General features: G+C 36.6%; 1 protein-coding gene and 1 long non-coding RNA gene across 15 annotated transcripts in view; both read right to left on the bottom strand.

The window, feature by feature from the left end:
* The window catches only part of LEPR (leptin receptor), an 80,344-nt gene extending 70,129 nt beyond the window's left edge, over nt 1–10,215 (bottom strand). For 3 of the 14 annotated variants that reach the window (XM_074334871.1, XM_074334869.1, XM_074334868.1), the window contains exons 1-3: nt 10,034–10,215; nt 9,564–9,766; nt 9,221–9,261 (exon numbers count right to left, since the gene is read on the bottom strand). The gene's annotated coding sequence lies outside the window, so the exon portion shown is untranslated. Of the gene's footprint in view, nt 1–3,445; nt 3,483–8,999; nt 9,115–9,220; nt 9,262–9,563; nt 9,852–10,033 lie in introns of those variants that run through there. The other 11 variants (XM_019731863.2, XM_019731856.2, XM_019731832.2 and 8 more) reach the window with 9 other exon arrangements.
* A 1,329-nt stretch (nt 10,216–11,544) lies between these two features.
* Nucleotides 11,545–18,980, bottom strand: part of LOC141572110 (uncharacterized) — a 55,706-nt gene continuing 48,270 nt past the window's right edge. Inside the window, exon 3 of the long non-coding RNA XR_012497260.1 lies at nt 11,545–15,019. This is a non-coding gene — a long non-coding RNA (uncharacterized LOC141572110). The remainder of the gene's footprint in view (nt 15,020–18,980) is intronic.

The raw sequence follows: 18,980 nt of genomic DNA, 5'->3' as shown, positions 1-18,980 counted from the left end.
CCTTCCAAATCATTTACAGTGCACCAGGCAATGGCTCCCCGCAGCTGTATTCTTCCTCAGCAAGTCTCCATGCATTGCAAAGCAGAGCCACAACTGGGACCCAGCTCGGTAGATTACCTAATCATTTCAACGGCCACTAACTGAAAGTGGACTGTATTTACATTTGAGAGATTTTATTTGGTACCATAAAATTGTGTAAGAGGGAAGAATGTAGCCTACTAAGTTTTTGAAAGAATAAGTGACTTGCTGGCTTTCATTTGGTGAGAATCAATATTCCCCAAAATTTCAGAGAGCCTACTTGAAACATATGAAGTATTGACAATTCTGAAAAAGATTTTAAAATTCCAAGTTCATGGCACTTAAGTTTGACAATGATTTTTACTATATATCCAGCATTTCTCTGTATGATATTTTTATGAATATTTACTAAAATTCACTTGAAAGTATTATAATGACATTAGTCACATCTTTAAGCTTGGCACGTCAGCAATGTAGATTCAAGGGTTCAATGTGGATCCAAGAATACAGATATATGGTTTTCATGTTGAAGCCACCAGGAAGTATGAAGATAATCATAACTCAGAACTACTGAAAAAAGTTGATAGATAGATAGATAGATTAGATATAGATATAGATATAGATATAGATATAGATATAGATATATAGATATATAGATATATAGATATAGATATAGATATAGATATAGATATAGATATAGATATAGATATAGATATAGATATAGATATATAATATCCCCCAATAAAACCCTACAAAAGCAGAACTATAACTCAAGAAAGTCACTCCAAATTGATAAAAGCTTCCAGGAATATATAATAATTTTAAATGTGCGTGTGTATATACATATATACGTATATATATATACAATATACAACATAACTTCAAAATAACATATGCATATTAAAATGTAGCTTCAAAATATATAAAGTGAAAATTCAGAGTACTAAGAAAAAGAAATCTACATATATGGCGGAAGATTTTAACCCACTCTCCAAAAGAATGATAGAATAAGCAAATACAAAATACATGAGGATATGTGAGACTGGAACATTAACAAATGACATTGGAACAACATTAACCAATTTGACATACATTAAACTCTGCTCCCCAAAAATGCAGATTACACATTATTTTCAAGCACTAATGGTACATTTATAAAAACTGACCATGCACAAAGACATAAAGCATGTTACAAACAAACCCAAAGGACTAAACCACATTCTCGGACCATAGAGTTTTTAAGGCAGAAATAAATAGCAAAAATATAGTTGTACAAATGCTATATATTAGGACATTAAGAAAAATATTTTTGAGCAAACCACTGGGTAAAAAAAAGTGTAATGAAAATCAAAATATATTTTTAACAGATGATAGTGTATAAAGCATCTCAAAACTTACTTCATGCAGACAAAAGGGTACTTAGAGGGAAATTCAGAGTCATAAATAACATTTCAAAACAAAGAAAAACTGAAAATTAATGAGCTATCATTCATTTTAGGGAGTTAGAACAGCAAAAGGGAATATCAAAAAAAGTAAAATGGAGGAAATAATAAAGATAAGAGCTGAAATTGGTGAAATAGAAAGCAAACATGCAAAAATAAGAATCAACAAACATAAAACTGGTGTTTTAAAAGACAAGTAAAACTAATAAAATTTTGTGATGAGACTGAAGAAATGAGGTACAAATAACCAATGTTAGCAATGAAAGGGGGACATAAACACAGAATTAATTAGACAAACTTTATGCCAGTTAACTTTGAAATTTTAGATGAAATGGACAAACTCTTAGAATATATAATTTACCAAAGCTGACACAAAAGGAGAAAGAAAAAAATGGGGAAGGAAGGAAGGAAGGAAGGAAGGAAGGAAGGAAGGAAGGAAGGAAGGAAGGAAGGGAGGAGAATGTTCCTGTAATCAATTAAAAGTCCAATCCATGGTAGAAACTCTGGTTTCACCAAAGATTTTTACAGTGGAAAAAATAATTTTAAATCAGCAAAAACTCTTCCAGAGACTAAAAAGAGGTCAACACTAATAACTCAAATTTATAGTTAACATAACCTTAATACCAAAACACAAGAACAATTTGAAAAAGATTATAGCCAATCTTATACATGAATACAGACTTTTTAAAATCCTTGGCAATGTATTAGCAAATGGAATTCTGCAATGCATAAAAAGCTCATATAGCAAGAGTATGGTAGTGGAACAGGGGCCTACTATGATTTAGTATTTTAAAAATTGGTATAATTTACCCCATTAATAAATTGGAGGAGAAAAAGCATCAGATTATATCAGCAATTATAAAAAAAGCATTTGATAATAGTCAGCATCTATTCATGACCAAAAACAACAAAAAAACAAAAACAAAACTATTTGCAAGCTAGAAATAGAAGGAATTTATTAAGTCTGAAAAAGGCTACCTACCAAAACCCAAAGCAAACACCATTCTCAATGGTGAACTGATTCCCTCTGTCAGTACTTCAAATTAACATTATACTTGAGGTCCTAGTCAGTGCAGTAAGAGAAGGGGTGGGGGAGTTTAAAGATTATGAAGGAAGAAACAAAACAGTCATTATTCATAAGTGACAGGAAAAGAAGAAAATCCAAAAGTACCTATTTGTAATTTGTTTGACTTAATTATAAAATTTAGCAAGGTTGCTGGCGAAAAATATAAAACCAAGAATTTTAAATACTTCTCAACTTATTCTGAGGGCAGTATTATTGATACCAAAACCAGAGAAAAACGTCACAGTACAAAAACTACAGACCAACATCCCTTATGAATATGGATGCAAATATACTAGCAAACCAAATCCAACTATGTATAAAAAGTATTATCCAACCTACCTGACCACTGCACTGTACACCTGAAGCTGAAGCTGAATAATATTGTATTTCAACTATAATTTAATATATATATAGTCACGGGATATGGAGTACAGCATAAGGAATAGTCAATGGAATTGTAACAGATATATATGATGTCAGAGGGGCAAGAGATTGGGGAGGGGGGTTATCACTTTGTGAGGGGTGAAATGTCTAACTATTACATTGTTTTGTACATCTGAAACTAATTAATTAATTAATTAGTTAATTAGTTAATTAATTAATTCTAAAAAATAAAAGTAATACACTATGACCAAATATGATTTATCTCAGGAATGCAAGTTTGGTATAAAATATGAAAATCAATCAATGTAGGAATTAATGAATCATAATAGTAAAAGACATGATTATATCAATGGAAAAAGCAATTGACAAACTCCAACATCACTTAATGATAAAAACATTCAACAAACTGAAATAAAAGAGAACTTCCTCAACCTCATAACAGCTACATATGAATGACCCACAACCGAGATAATATGTAATGGTTCAAGACTAGATATTTCCCTGCTGAGATCAGGAATAACACAAAGATACTCACTTTCACTTCTTATTCAGTATTGAACTGGAGATTCTATCTAGGGCAATTAGGCAAGAAAAAGATATAAAAGTTATCCAGATTAGAAAGAAAGAAGTAAAACTATCTCTGTTCTCAGGTGATATGATCTTGTATATAGAAAATACTAAGAAGTAACGAAAAACATATTACAATTAAGAAATAAGTTCAGCAAGTGTGCAGAATACAACATATGAAAATCATTTGTATTTCTACACACTATCAATGAACAAAATAAAATTTCAAAAGTAGTTTCATTTTCAATAGCATCAGAAAGAATAAAATACTTAGTAATAAATTCAAGAAAAGAAGTGCAAGATTTGTATATTGAATACTATAAAACATCACTGAAAGAAATTAAAGAATATCTATATTAATGGAAAAACATCCCATGTTCATGGATTAAAAGACTTGATTTTATTAATATGATACTACTGTGTTTCCCCGAAAATAAGACCTAGCCGGACAATTAGCTCTAATGCGTCTTTTGGAGCAAAAATTACCGGGTCTTATATTAATTTTTGCTCCAAAAGACGCATTAGAGCTAATTGTCCAGCTAGGTCTTATTTTCGGGGAAACAGGGTATTCCCCAAACTGATCTCAGATTCAGTGCAATCCCCTCAAAATCCTAGCTACATTTTGTGCAGAACTTGACAAGCTGATTCTGAAATTCATAAGGATATGGAGGAAATAGCCAAAACAATATTGAAAAAGAACAAAGTTAGGGGATTCACACTTCTGATTTCAAAACGTGCTTCCAAGCTCCAGTAGTAAAGATGGTGTGGTATTGGTACAAGGATAGAAATATATATCAATGGATTAGAATTGAGATTCCAGAAATAAACCCTTACATTTTTCACAAATTGATTTTTGACAAGATGCCTAGACATTGGAAAAGAAGAAGACATTTGTTAATTCACAGAAGGTGAAAATATTTGCAAATCATATACCTTACAACAGATTTGTATCTGTATATAAAGAACTCTTACAACACAATAGTAAAATGACAAATAACCCAATTAAAAATCGGCAAAGAACATTTCTCCAAAAAAAGATATACAAATGGCCAATAAACACGTGAAAAGATTCTCCACATCATTAGTCATCAGGAAATGTAATCAAAACCGTAACGTAATACCACTTCACATCCACTAGAACAACTATATTCAAAAGTACGAACAATAACAAGTGTTAAGAAGGATGTGGAGAAACTGGAACCCTTGTACATTGCTGGTGGGAATGTAAAATGACGGAAGCTGCTTTGGAAAGCAGTTTGGCAGATTTTCAAATGTTAAACACAGTGTTACCTTATGACTCAGTAATTCCAACACTAGGTATGTACCCAAGAGTGATATATACATTCACACAAAAACTTGTTCACAAATGTTAGTGACAATATTATTCAAAATAGCCTACAAATGGAAACTACATAAATGTCCACCAACCGATGAATGAATAAACAAAAAGTGGTATATCCATACAATGGAATATTATCTGACCATAAAAAGGATTGGAGTACTGATCCACACTACAGCAGGGAGAGGTGGAGGGAAAGAAGGAGCAAGAGAGGAAGGGAGGTGATCCAATTATCTGTAATCGGAATCAGTAAACAATAAAGATATTGTATTCATACAATGAACTATATCCAGCAATGAAAATAAACAAGTAATAGCCACTGTCAATAACAGCATTCAATCAAAAAAAAAAAATTACTGAGCATCTCTTATAGGCTCAGCCTATTTCAGGTACTAGGAATACAATAGTGAACAAAACAGAAAAAAAAAATCTGCCTTCCTGGGGTTTAAATTCTACTAGAAATAAACAGGACAAAAAACGATAAATAAGAAGTCATACAGTATTTTAAAAGGTGGTAAGTACTATGGAAAGAGTGTATTGCAAGGTAAGAAGATATGCAATTTTAAATATGATATTCCGGATAAGCCTCACTGAAAAGGAGACCACTGAGCAAAGATGTAAAGGAAGTGATGGTAACAAAGTAGTAAGCCATGTGGATGTCTGGGGTAAGAGCATTCCCCCAGAGCAGAGGAAGTTAAAGTGCAAAGATGATCTCCAGTATAGCCAAGGAACAGCAGGAGACCAGTGTGGCTGGAACTGAGTGAGAAAAACAGTAGGAAATGAGATCAGACAGGTAAAGGGGCGGAGGAAAGATCAGGCAGGGCTTTGTAGGTCATCTTAAGGACTTTGGTTCCTACTCCATATACACTGGAAAGCCATTGGAGAGTTTGGAGCAGAAAGATGACATGATCAAACATATGTTGTAAAAACAAGAGCTCTAATTGCAATTCTGAAAACGGATTCTGGAAAGCAAAGGGTAAAAGCATGGAGACCAGTTAGGAGGGCCTCGCAATAATCCATGTTAGGCATTATGGCAGCTCAGACCAAGGTGGCAGTGTGGAGATGATAAGAAGCAATTATATTCTGGATTTACTTTGAAGACAGAGCAAAAAGATCTCCTGTCACATTACATCTGAGGTCTGAGGGAATGGGAAAAATCAAAGATGACTCCAAGGTTGGGGACGAAGCAATTTGAAAGATGGAGATGGGGAAGACTGCAGGTAGAGTAGACTTGGGCAAGATGAAGATTCCATTTGGAGTATGTTGGGCTGGAGATGTCTACTAGACATCCTAATGGAAATGCTGAGTAGGCAGCTGGATAGAGGTCACAGGGGTCGGAAGTTTGGGGGGAGAAGTCAAGGCTTCAGCTATCATTTTGGAGTCATCAGTATACAGACATAGACATTGCAGGAAAAAAAAGAGAGAGAGAGATTGCATGAACTCATCAAAGACTATAGAAAAAAGAGCTCCCAAGAACTAAACCTTAAGGCATTCTAAGGTTGAAACCTCTGAGAGGAGAGACCAGCAAAGTAAATAGAAAGGAGTGGCCAGTGATGGAGGAACATCAAGAGCACACAGTACCCTGAAAATCAATCAGGAAATATTACAGGGAGCGGAGGGTGATAACTGTGACAACGTACCAATGGGTGAAGTAAAATCAACACTGACAACTGACTACTGGATTTAGGAAAGGTGATTTCGTTGGTGACTATCACAAGAGTAGTTTTGGCTGGGTACTAAAAACAAAAGATTGATAGGAATGGGTTTAAGAGAGAATGTAAAGAAATGAATTTGAGACAGGGAATATAAACATCTCTTTTTAAAAGTTTTTGCTTTAAAGGGGAACAAAGAAATGGCTTAATCTTATAAACATAATGTTAAGCAAAAGAATCCATGAAAGAATGCCTCCTGTCGTCATATAAAATTCCAAAAAAATAGTTGAAACTAAACTTGTGAGGAGGAAGGAACAAGTAAGAGATTTCAGAGTATTAACAATGTTCTGTTTTTTAGATGAATAGTCGGGTATTTGCCTTACAATTATCTGCTATAATGATTTATTATACTATTTGTTGACCAGTACATTTATTTTACGTACTTCTCCCTATAAATATTATATTTCAAAGTGTTAAAAAAATTTTAATTAATAAGATCGTGTGTGGGAAAAGACAACAGATAATGTCACCGTTGTCACAAAAGTTTTAGGTAGTATTTGAGAAGGAATATTCCAAATAATAAGCAGACCAAATTTGAATTTAAACTAAAAGGTTATATGTACTAAAGTGGGCCAGGAGGTGAACATTTGTGACTTTCTGATTTAATTAAATGCAGAATTTGTAAATCTCCAAAGATCTTAAGAATTAGAGCAGACTATAAGCCCTTTTCTTCATTTTTAACTCCACAGGACATGTGTTTTAGTACCGCATGTGTGTTTGGCTCTCAATATGAAAAATGCAGTACAGTATGGCCAAGACAATTCTTTTTTTTTTCCCTGGACATTTTAGTTTTATTCCAGGACCCCCTGAGATATTGTACTTCACAAATACAAATCATTTAGTTATATAATAATGATCTAAGTGTGAAGACATGCCTGTTTTTTCTTGGTAAATTCATGAGAGTAAAGTCCCCATATTACAAAAGAGAAATAGAGCTTCTGCCAACCACGGCTTCTAAGCCATGAATGAGTTGGCTGTGGACCTTTGAGCAGTCAGACCCAGCCACTGTTTTCAGTTGTTTTCCAACCAGCAATGAGAAGCCAGGGTATTTAAGTTCTACTACTACTCTCTGTTCATTCAAAAACCAATTTGCTGAACGTTTTGAGCCTCTGTTTCTAAGGAGATGACCATCTACTTCACCAGAGAAGATGAGGGAAGACAAATGCCTGAATGATTCATGACACTGTCAGCCCCAAAGTGAAAAGGCACTGAAACTAAGTTAAAATGTGTTCATAAAAGAGTATTTCAAATCCACTCCATTATCCCAAACTGCATACAAAGTACATGCTGGTACAAACCCATTACTTTAGATCAAAGCCACCAAAAAGAGCCAAAACACTTCTAAACCTATCCTAATGACTGATGACTAAGTCTGATGACTAAGTCTCAAATAATTTTGAATTACAAGTAACAACAAAAGCCATTCTAACATTCTCTATCTCCTTCAGCCAAAAGCTGTTTGTTGTCATTTTTTTATCAAAAGGAAATGAAAGGTTAGCTGACACTTATAGTGCCCACTTCTTATAAAACTTTGTGTGTGTGTCAAAACCTAATTTCTTATTTACCTGTTTGGTTAACCTCTGCTATTTTCTGGGATTCAATCCAAGACAACAAAAATGCTTTACTAAAATTGGCATCTCTGCTCCTGAGCTCATTTCTGAGAGGCTCTGACGTGGCCTGAAACCATTTTTTTTTAATATTTTGCACACAACTTTATGCTAAAAAGTAGCAAACACTTTTCAAGAGCAGTAATTGCTAGGAAAGGTGCAATTTTTGTTTTCCTCCAAAACGATTTTTATGTCCTCCAACTATACAATACTGAAAGAGAATAAGTACTTTGCTAAAGTCACATGTTTTTGTTGCAGTGTTGTAAATACTAACTTAAAGTTGAACAGGATTCTTTGAGGAAGAGGGAGAGATGATCTAAATATTTACATATAAACTATGTATTTCTGAATCCTTTTATAAGTGTTTTTCTCTTTAATTTTTGGTTGGAATACCCTAAAAGCACAATTCCTAAGTGCATACAAACAAAATGCCAAGATCAATATAGATTTTTTAAATGTCGTGAAATTATGAATCTAGCAATGTTTGTAGCATGTTAAAGAATTATAAATTTTTAAGTTGGGAAACATCTTAGATATTATTAAAAGGCCCTCAGAATCTTAATTCAACCCTCTAATTTGACAGATGAGGAAACTGAGGCCCAGAGAAGTCAAGCTAACAGCAAAGTCACAGATAAATGGCAATCATACCAAAATTCTGACTCCACGTCCAAAGCTCTGAAAGAGTACTTGTTTCAAGGTACTTTAATACTTATGGAAATAAACGTTAATAGAAGACACTCCGAACCACCCTCACTATAAGGAACTCCGTCAGGCTTACAAGAGCCAGTGCCATCTTCCGTTTACAAACACAAGTCCTAGAAATGGCACCCACAATAACCATTTTCTTAGGCTGCCTCGCCGTACCTGGGGTTTCCAAAGTGATTCTTCAGTTAGGTCTCTTTTTCTCGTCTCTATAAATCCCTTTAAATAAGTGCTTTGGCTAGAATTGGGTTTTCTTCTTTGTTTGTTTGTTAATGTGCTTTAGGAGAGCAAGAGAGAGTGGAAAACAGAGGCTCGGGTGTACAACAATTTTTTTTCTTTTGCATCCAAACCCATAAATCCCTCCTCCGGGCCCCAGGACTTACTGGTTTACGAGTCCTTTCAGTTTCCACAGTAGGAAGGAGACCTGGAAAAGAAGTTGGCCGGGTGGCACGTCCTTTCGGGACGTGCCCGGCAGGTGCGAGCCCAGACTCGGCTGGCTGCACTTAGCTGTGCTCGCCGACCCCCTTGCCCCGGGTCCCCCCGATTCCCAGCCCCGGGGAAGCCGAGAGATCCCCGGCGCCCCTCCAGTGGCGCCTCCAGGCCGGCCCTAACTCCTGGTCCCCAAGTGGCCCACAGGCTGCGGGCGGCCCAGCGCCCCACTCCTGGAATTGCCGGGAGCGGGAAGAGGTGGCGTTAGGGAGTGGAGGAGAGAGAAGCGGGTCCCACCTGGATGCCAGGATCCAACCCAGATGGAAGGCAGAGATGGCACCAGCGTGGCTCGCGCTCAGCCGGCGTGGTCTCTGCGGTGGGGCGCTCCAAACTCCTCGCGGAAGATGCCAGGCAACTCTCAGGAGAGAGAAGGGTAGCAGAGTGTGTGCGGAGGAGGAGCTGGCGGGAGGTTGGGGCGGGGGGTGGGGGTGGCCTGTGGGCTGGGGAGAAGGGAGAGAGAGTCGGGTGGCCGCCCGCGTGCCCGCGCCCTGCGCGACAGCTCGGGAGCGACAGAAGGGAACCCGAGCGGCGAGGGCAGGGAGCGCCGAGGCGCGTGGCCGCGGGCGGGGAGGAGGAGAAGCGGAGATGTTGAGAAGGAGGACCCCCTGCCCGCCCCCACACCCGCTCCCGGAGTCCGAGAGCAGAGACGAACCCAGCAGGAAGGGGGCACCGCTACTGCATCCTGCAGTCAGCTACAGCGCACACACCTTGAGCCAGTGGTTCTCAGACTCGGAGTTAGGCTAGGGTTCCCTCTGTTCCTCCCACCTGCGGACTTCCATGCCTCTGCTCCATCAGGTGTGGAAAATGATACCATAAAGATTGCAATGATCGGGAGGAGTGGGAAAGGAGAACGAATGGGAGAGACCCGAAGTAGGGAGGTAGCGAGCTTCCTATCACCAAGGATGTTTCAGCCAAGCATTTTGGTCATGCTGTCAGGAAGGCTGACGAGGCCACTCATGCACCAAGTAGGGGGTTGGACTAAATGACCATTTATTTTTCAATCTTGAAATTCAATGGCTTTTAATGTAGGGAAACAAAAATCCTTCAACAGCCTGATTCCAAACCCAAAGTAATTAGACATTTTCTTGCTCTCCACTCAAAATGTTCACTCATGGATTTGTTGAGGACATACTGTGTGCCAGACAATATGCTAGGGGCAGTTATTATGTTCCTTGAACTTGGAGTTGTAATAGTCAGACACGCAAGTATTCATATAACTACCAACTGTGATGGGTGAGATGAAGGAAACAGCGTGAGGAAGAATGAATAAAGGGGAGTGGACATACTCTAGGTTGGATGAATGGTTAATTTTAAAAAGTCTCTAGAAATAACTTGCCTAACACCCTCATAAGAAGAGGCATCAGAGGCACAGAGAGAAAGTAACCCAGAGATGGGTATGGTAGTAAGCAAGGTCTCCTAGCTCCCTGACCCAGCCACTCTGCCAACTTGTGGGGCTTTGTAAATGGAACTTTTCCCCTATAGAAATTTCCTCCCAGGTCCAGTGTCACTTTTCTGAATAGCATTTGGATCTCCAGACCACCTGTTGAGGTCACTTCATGCAGAAATTTCATATTTGTGCACTGAATGGACTTTCTGGGGCATCTTTGAAAGGCAAAAATAACCCAGAAGCACTAACCTTTGAGTTTTCATTCAAACCTCAAAAAACAGACCAATGTCTCCATTGGGCGGAGACAGGAATTGGAATAGAGATACTGACTTTCCCAAATTATTATGAAATAAAACAACACAGCAGAATCCTTAATTAGATAATTGGTATAAACTAGCATATTCATTTCCTAAGGTTGCTTTAACAAATGACCACAAACTTAACATTTATAACTGAAATTTATTCTTTCACTATTTTGGAGACCAGAAGTCCAACCTCAAGGTGTAGTCAGGTCTGTATTCCCTCCCAAGGCTCTAAGTGGAGAATCCTTCCTTGCTCCTCCCAGTTTTTAGTAGCTCCAGGAATTCATTGGCTGGTGGTTGCATCACTCCAATTTCTGCCTCCATCTTCACATGGCCTTCTCTATGTCTGTGTCTTCTTCTCTTCTGTCTCTTATAAAGACACTTGTCATTGGATGTAGGGACCATCCAGATAATCCAGGAGGATCTCAACTGGAGATTCTTACTTAATTACATCTGCAAAGACCCAAATAACATCCCATTCACAGAGTCTGGAGTTTAGGATGTGGACAGTTTTGTTTGTGTTTTTTTTTTTTTTTTTGGGGGGGGGGGTGGCAGGGGGAGCCACCATTCAATTCACTAAAGCTAGTAAACTATTAGGGACTAAAATTACCTACTATGGTATCAGGGTGTCATTCCAGCATCATTGTCATAAATTATTTCATTGTGAACTACTGAAAATAAGGATCATTAAACCTGAGTATTATGAGGAATAACTGCCATAAGGTAAAGAATTACAAAGGCCCAAGCCTTCAATTCATGTTTGAGTCACAGGCAATACTTAAAGACCAAGCATGGCTCCTCAAAGCTACCATTGTTAAATTAATACAGAAATACACCCCCACATCCACGTGTATGGATTTCTGATACCATGATCAAATCTTGAATGTCTGCTAGGCATCAGGCTCTGAGTCAGGAACTCCTGTGGAGGTTACATTCTAGGCTAAGGGACACCTTTGAATTTCATTCCCTCTGGCACAAAGCCTGCTGCCTAGCTGAAGGCCAATAAAGAGCTATTGACTGATTAGATGAGTAAAAATAAATCACTACCAATTAGGCAATTATTACCACATTGAAAAACTTCTCCATGATAACAAGAAAGGATTAACACCTTAACTCATTCCTGAGTGAGGAAAAAAAAATCACTAAAAGGAAACATTTGATTTAAAAAAGAAAATAATGAGATCGCCTATCTTCTCTTTTTTTAAAAAAAAATCAATAATATGCCTATTTACACAGATACAGATCCCGCGAAGAGCAATCAATCATGACTGAAGTTACAGCTACTTACAATGAATAAAATAGGTTGTCCACATATTTTGGTTGTTAGTTTCAAAATACATAAACCTTATTCAACTATTAATTTCATAACATTGATATAGCACTGCTTGAAACTCTTTACAACGATTTTCATGACTCTCTCCTGGTTCACCTCTTCTCTCTTTGACTTTCCTTCTCACTCTTCCACTCTTACAATTTGAAACAATTAACCAATATGTTAACAACTACCAAACCAAGTCTTATTTATTAACTTACTTGGGTCATGATGGCCAAAGAGTTGGAATACGATGACTATCCAGGTGTGAGTAACCTGTACACTCCATGAAAACAGAGAAAGGGAGGAGAGTTGATCTCACCCTAACCAAATAACTTAGCAGGGGAAAAGTGGTACCCCAAAATAAAATTAGGATGCTCTTACTGAAGAAGTCAACAAAAAAGCACAGATATCCACTACAATACACGTAGATGCTCAGAAAGGTTTGTTGGAATACAGTTTAATTAAAACAGCACTTCACCCTGTCTGTGGTGTTCTAAATGTTTTCTCGAAAGTCTTTTAAAATAACATGATAATTATAACTATTGATTATATGTCTAATTACCACACAAATCTCAAATTTTGCATTTGTGAAGGACTTTGCCAGATGCTTTGATATCTATCAGAGGCCATATTGCTGAGTTTTTATGCAACTTATGATAAGATCTTGTATGAGTTCTCATAGTTCAACCAGGTCATGTCTGTTTCTTTTTGTGTAAAATAGAGGTGATAGTAATAATGACCTCTCTGAAATGTCATAAAAAGTAATGAGATAATGCCTTTACAATAGTACTTTTACCTAGTACTCAATTATGTTTGCTTATTATCATCTCATTTACTCTTCACATCTCTGGAAACCATTTTGGGTAGTCATATTTTGCTCCCTTATTTTGCTCATTTATTGCTCCCTTAATAGATAATCAGTAGCAATTACATATCAGGCATGATGACCAAGACAAACAGCACAGGTCCTTTTTATCCAAGAGGAGTCAAGCGAGGGTTCTCATAGTTCAACCAGGTCGTGTAGGGCACTCCCCGCAGAGAAACAGAGTGTGGAAGGAAAGGCACAGAGGGAAAAAGGCACGGTACCCTAGGGGACAGCAAGTTGTGTAGCTCGAGCTCGTGATATGTTCAGAAAAATGTACCTGGAAAAATACATAGAGACCTACTGGGAAGAACATCAAAAGTTATATGGGATTTTGAAGGTGATTTGGATTTTAACCTTTATTCATGATGAAATGTTGCAAACTTTTAGACTCAAGAATTGTGTTTTCAAATTTGGAGGAAGAGAAGTACATCCTGCATATATAAAGTATGGCAGAAAAAGAAAAAGATGAGCCTCGAGCAAGGGTAACAGAAGAAATTAGGCAATTGTAGTAGACCAGTGCTTGTCAAACTTCAAGGTGCAACTGAATCAAACTAGGGATATTGAAAGTACAGATTCTGCTTCAGGAGTCCTGGGGTAGGGCCCTGGTGTCTGCATTTCTAATAAGCTCCCAGGTGATACCAATGCTGTTGGTCCCCAGCAAGGAAATAGATTATTTAAATACTATCAGTGCCATTTCCAACCAAAAGAAATTGATATTTAATGTACATCAATCTTCTAAATCCTCATGGAGAAATAATTTGCCCCCTGTGAAGGTGTAACTGCTAATTGAAGAACTATTGTGTACAACAAGCCAATAAGATGAAAACATCTTATCTTGATTCTGAAGACATCTCTGAGAATAAATCCCTTTAAACCCTGAACATTCAAATGAAAATAACTAGGTTATGTGTGAGGACGCAGCTGTGGGTAGTAGAAGAAGTATAATATAGGACACACTAATGGTCTTGGTGTGCTAACTTAGCTAAGCTATAGTCCCCCAGTTATGCAATCAAACACTAATGTAAGCGTGGCTATGAAGAGATTTTGTAGACGTGATTAAAGTCCATCATCAGTAGACTGCAAGTGAGAGAAATTATCCTAAATAATCAGGGTGGGCCTGGTTCAGTAAGTTGAAAGGCGGTAAAAGTAGAGCTGAGGCTTCCCTCAAGAAAAAGAAACTCCACAGAACCTTCCGTCCATGACCGAAGAATTCCCAGCTTGCCTTTCTTGACAGTCTGCTCTATGTAGGAACTAGCCTAGCCAGTCCCTACAATCACCTAAGCCTTGCAATAAGTATCTTACTATGTGTCTCCTACTGGTTCTGCTTCTGTGGTTGAACCCTAATATTTTTTTGTAAGTGAAAATGAAGTACTGCTATAACAAAGACCTGAAAATGTGGGTGGGAATGGCTCTGGAATTGGGCAGTGGGCAGAAACTGGAAGAATGTTTATGGAGCATGATGGAAAAAGCCTATTTTGCCTTAAACAGACTGTTCATGCTGCTAGTGAGGACTCAGAAGGAAGTGCGGAACATGGTAGAAAAACATACATCACCTTAGAGAATATTTAAATCATTATGAAGAGACTGTTGGTAGAAACATGGACATTAAAGTGACTGATGGTGAGGATAGAAGTAAGTGAGGAACATGATATTGGAAATTTGAGGGAGGAGGATCTTTGTTATATATAGTGGCAGAAAGCTTAGTAGAATTGTGTCCTGCAATTATACAGAAAGCAGAACTTGTATACTGTATAATGAAATTGGATACACAGCTGAGGAGATTTCCAAGCAAAGTGTTGAAGATGCATCCTGGCTGCTTGCTGCCTAGAGTAAAACACAAGGAGAGAGAGATAAATTGAGGAAAGAATTCTTAAACACAAGGGAACCAGGACTTAATGATTTGGGAAATTTTCAGCTTATCCAGTTTCCAAAAGATGCAGAAAGTAAGCAATTCACTGCCAGGAAAGCATGCTGTAGAGAAAAAGCCAAGCACGTAGCTGGTCAATCTTTTGCTAATACTTCAGGAAGACTAAAAAATCAGAGTATACAGTCACACAAAAGGTTTTTTGAAGAGATTAAGTATGTAACTCACAGATCTTCTCAGAGCCCCAAAATAGAGATGGGAATTTATATAGGGAAGATCCACAGCAAGCCTCTTTTCTTCCGGAGTGAATTTCTTTAACATACACAGGACACCTACAAGGTTCTGAGAATTTTATATCAGTAGAAACACTGCAAGCTTGGAATAAAAGAGATAGAGTACAAAATGGAAGAAAATCATTGGACCCCCAAAATTCTACCTACAGAAAACAGGCTGATAAAAATACATAGCAGCAAACACAACTCACACTACAAAACAGACAAAAATCCTGGGGCCCATCATACATCTAATGAATAAAGGCCCCTGGCAGTGAGGAAAGAGAAATCTGTATTTTAATAGGCATGCCAAATGTAATTGGAGAAAATTAGTTTTGGTGGAAGGCAAGAATGATATTTTATTTCAAACACTGAAAAGACAATCATAAAGAAGTGGCAGATTTTTCTGGATAGCTCCTGTAAACCAAACTAAAATCAGCAAGCAGAAAACATAGGTAGCCAAATTTAAACCAAATCAAAAGAATAACTTTCTAGTTCTCACAGCCATTAGAAGTGGAATGGGCTACCTGGTGAGACAAAATGAGCTCTTTAGCACTAGATATTTTTAATTAGAGACTGAACGACTGTCCTTCAGGGATATTGTAGGACAACATTGGGTAGAAAAGAGGTTAGACTAGAATGATGGTAATTAATGTCCCCACTGCATCAAAGAATCTATGATTTGGAGCTGCAGCTTCAGTGTTTATATGATCAAGTTTTGGGGTGCAAATGACAAGTTCTATAGTAAAAATGTTACCTATTATTCACAGTGCGGTGTATTCACCATTCATAAAGCATGAACAATTTCATCCCTCCAAAGGTTATGATTGCTTTACTTACTTTCCTTGCCTCTATTCTCCATTATAATAAATAAATAAATAAATAAATAAAATGTGTGTATGTGTGCGTGTGTCTGTGTGTATGTGTTACAACATACACACATTTTATTTTCAAGAGGGTTGGGGTGAATCAGTACATCTGAAACAGGAAAATTAATTGGCAAGGGCTTTTATTTAAACATACATACACAGGCTTTGATTTTAACCAATTCAGTCAAGCAGCCAAAGAACCGCTAAGTAATTTGACAGTTTATATGCATATGCTCTGCTGTGACTTCCAGATTGATTATGTATTAATTCTTTAAGTCTGGGGCACCAACTATGGGAGATTCCCCAAATGTTAAAATTTCATGAGAGTAATTTGAGACTATTTATTTATCCTGATCCTAAAAAGCATCACTAAAGTTGGCCTTCATTTTGTGACTTCTGTGTTGCTACAATTGCTCTAATTTATTCTTTCCTTTGGAAGGGAAAAGAGTGGCAGAGTAGCAAAAGTGGAATCTCAGAATATGTCATGAGGCTTTGTGAAATGGATACAAAGGCATTTGGATCTAAAATAAGAGCTGTATTTGCAAACTTAAAAGATGCTATGGTAAAAAAAATAATAATAATTCATTAATACAATTAATTACCATAAATATTCAAGTATATTCTTAGATTTGAGTAAATGTCTTCTTATATTTAATTGTACTGAACTGCATTATAAAGAATATAGTGCTTAGTTAAGTAATGAATTCTGAAACCAAAGTAAACATTGGAAGAGAAAGCCTTTTACATAAGGATGTTTGAACTTTGGAGTCACTTAACGTGCCATTTCTAGATAATTAGTAGACCAACTTATTTGACTAAATCGTAGCCAGTACGACTGTCAACACGAGAAATATATTTATCAATAAAAAGTTTAGAGCAGATAGTGTAAAAGCTGATTTAATGAAAGCCTAAAATCAATTTTCTACATTGAACACAAACAGTACCCTTAAAACGCATTTCATTTTTTCAAAAGGTTTTCAGTAATTCAAAGTTAATGTAGTAGTCAAAAAGCAGTGAAAGAAAAACACTTTGAAAATTTGGAAAAGAAATTGAAGAACAAATGTAGAAAATCTGAGTTTCCAAATATTTAAGAGCAAGATTATTACTATCAATAGAATGTCTGACTATCTTAAGTACTAATAGTTTTTCTTAAATGCTAAGAATTTTATTCAAAACTCTTCTTACTAAAATTCTATCTCCAGGCCCAGAATTTAATCCAAATTATCCAAGAGACATAGTTCCTATAATACTCATTATATAAAATTTTATTCATATAGTTGCTCCATAAATCCTTTTTGAGTGAATGAAGCATGTTATGAAAGAAACACAAAAGAAACAAATATATATACAACAAGTGAATACTTACTTCATTGTCAAGTTACAAATCATTTTTAAAATACCAACGACAAGGAAGGTTAGACATTAAAATATTTCATGAAATTTTTATGTTCTTCTAAAAAGTTCTAAAAAATTATTCTTGGAGTACGGAAAAAAAATGAAAATATATCTACCATTTCTATTTAAAAAGTATATTTAGAAAACAGTTATATGAACACCCACCTACATACAAATGGGCATCTCATTCCTTTTAAGAATTTTAGGTCTCTTATAATACCCTTAAGGTACAGCCCTGATCATTTTATGCTGCTACTCAAAAGTATCTATGTTTCTCCACTGCCTACAAAATAAAATTTAAATCAGTCTGACATTCAGATTCATTCGCAGTAGATTATCTGAGAGTTACTTTACCAAGTGTGTTCTTTCAATGCAAAGGGTAACTTGTAGTTACCTAAACACACCTTTGCTTTTTTTTCTTTTTCACTTCTTGTTTTCGTTCAGTGCTGTTCAGCATGCTATTCAATTCAATTCTGCCTCCATTCCACAACACCCCTCCTTCAACCATCACCCATCACCATCTAATGGTCGAATTCCATGCCAAAATGCTAAGATAACTAAATTGACCCTTTTTCGTAATCTGCCAAATTGGAGCTACGCTACCTATAGGCTATGATCATTTGGAAATTTGTTTTGTAACCATTTTATCATAAAACACTTTCTCAGTCATCTAGTGGTTAGTTGTGTATATATACCTATATAAATACCCTGGGGACAAAAGTGGTGTCTTATCAACTTTTTTCTAATCCCCTAAAGTGTTTATCACAGTATCTTGGATGTAGACATTGCTCAGTTAATGTGCATTGGACTGAAGTATAAAAGGCAAATCTTGTAGTATTCCATTTGTATAATTCAAAAGAACAAAAACAAAAATGCTTTATTTTATGAATAATTACAGTGATTACTTACCTATAGCACTGTTTAAAATTTACATATCAAAGAGATATTTTTATTCTAAATTTCCATAGAATATATATTATAGGAATTCTATATGTAACATAATCTCAACGGATTTTAAAAATATATACACAAAAAAAACAATGATAAGAAATACACCAAAATGTTAACAGTGGCTATCTTTGGTTTGGGGAATTGTTTAGTCATTCATTTTTACCTTTCCAAGTTACCTACAATGACCATGTTACTTTTATAGTCAGAAAATAAAAAGAGTTAATTGAAAATATCTATGTGATATCATGCATTCTTTGGAAACTATTCCTGGAAACTAGAGCCATTCTGATGCTCCTTAAGGCCTGGGGCAGCCTGGTTACTATTGAGCTGGGCTCACTTGCCACTTGCGACCTGCCCCATCGCAACTCATTTAGGATCCAAATCTGCGGGACTGTCTTTTCTTGCTCTGTAGAGTGCTACTGGCATGAATGTGG

The sequence above is a fragment of the Rhinolophus sinicus genome, linkage group LG06, assembly GCF_036562045.2.
Source record: "Rhinolophus sinicus isolate RSC01 linkage group LG06, ASM3656204v1, whole genome shotgun sequence".
Lineage (NCBI taxonomy): Eukaryota > Metazoa > Chordata > Mammalia > Chiroptera > Rhinolophidae > Rhinolophus > Rhinolophus sinicus.
This window is presented reverse-complemented; position numbering and strand designations above follow the sequence as displayed.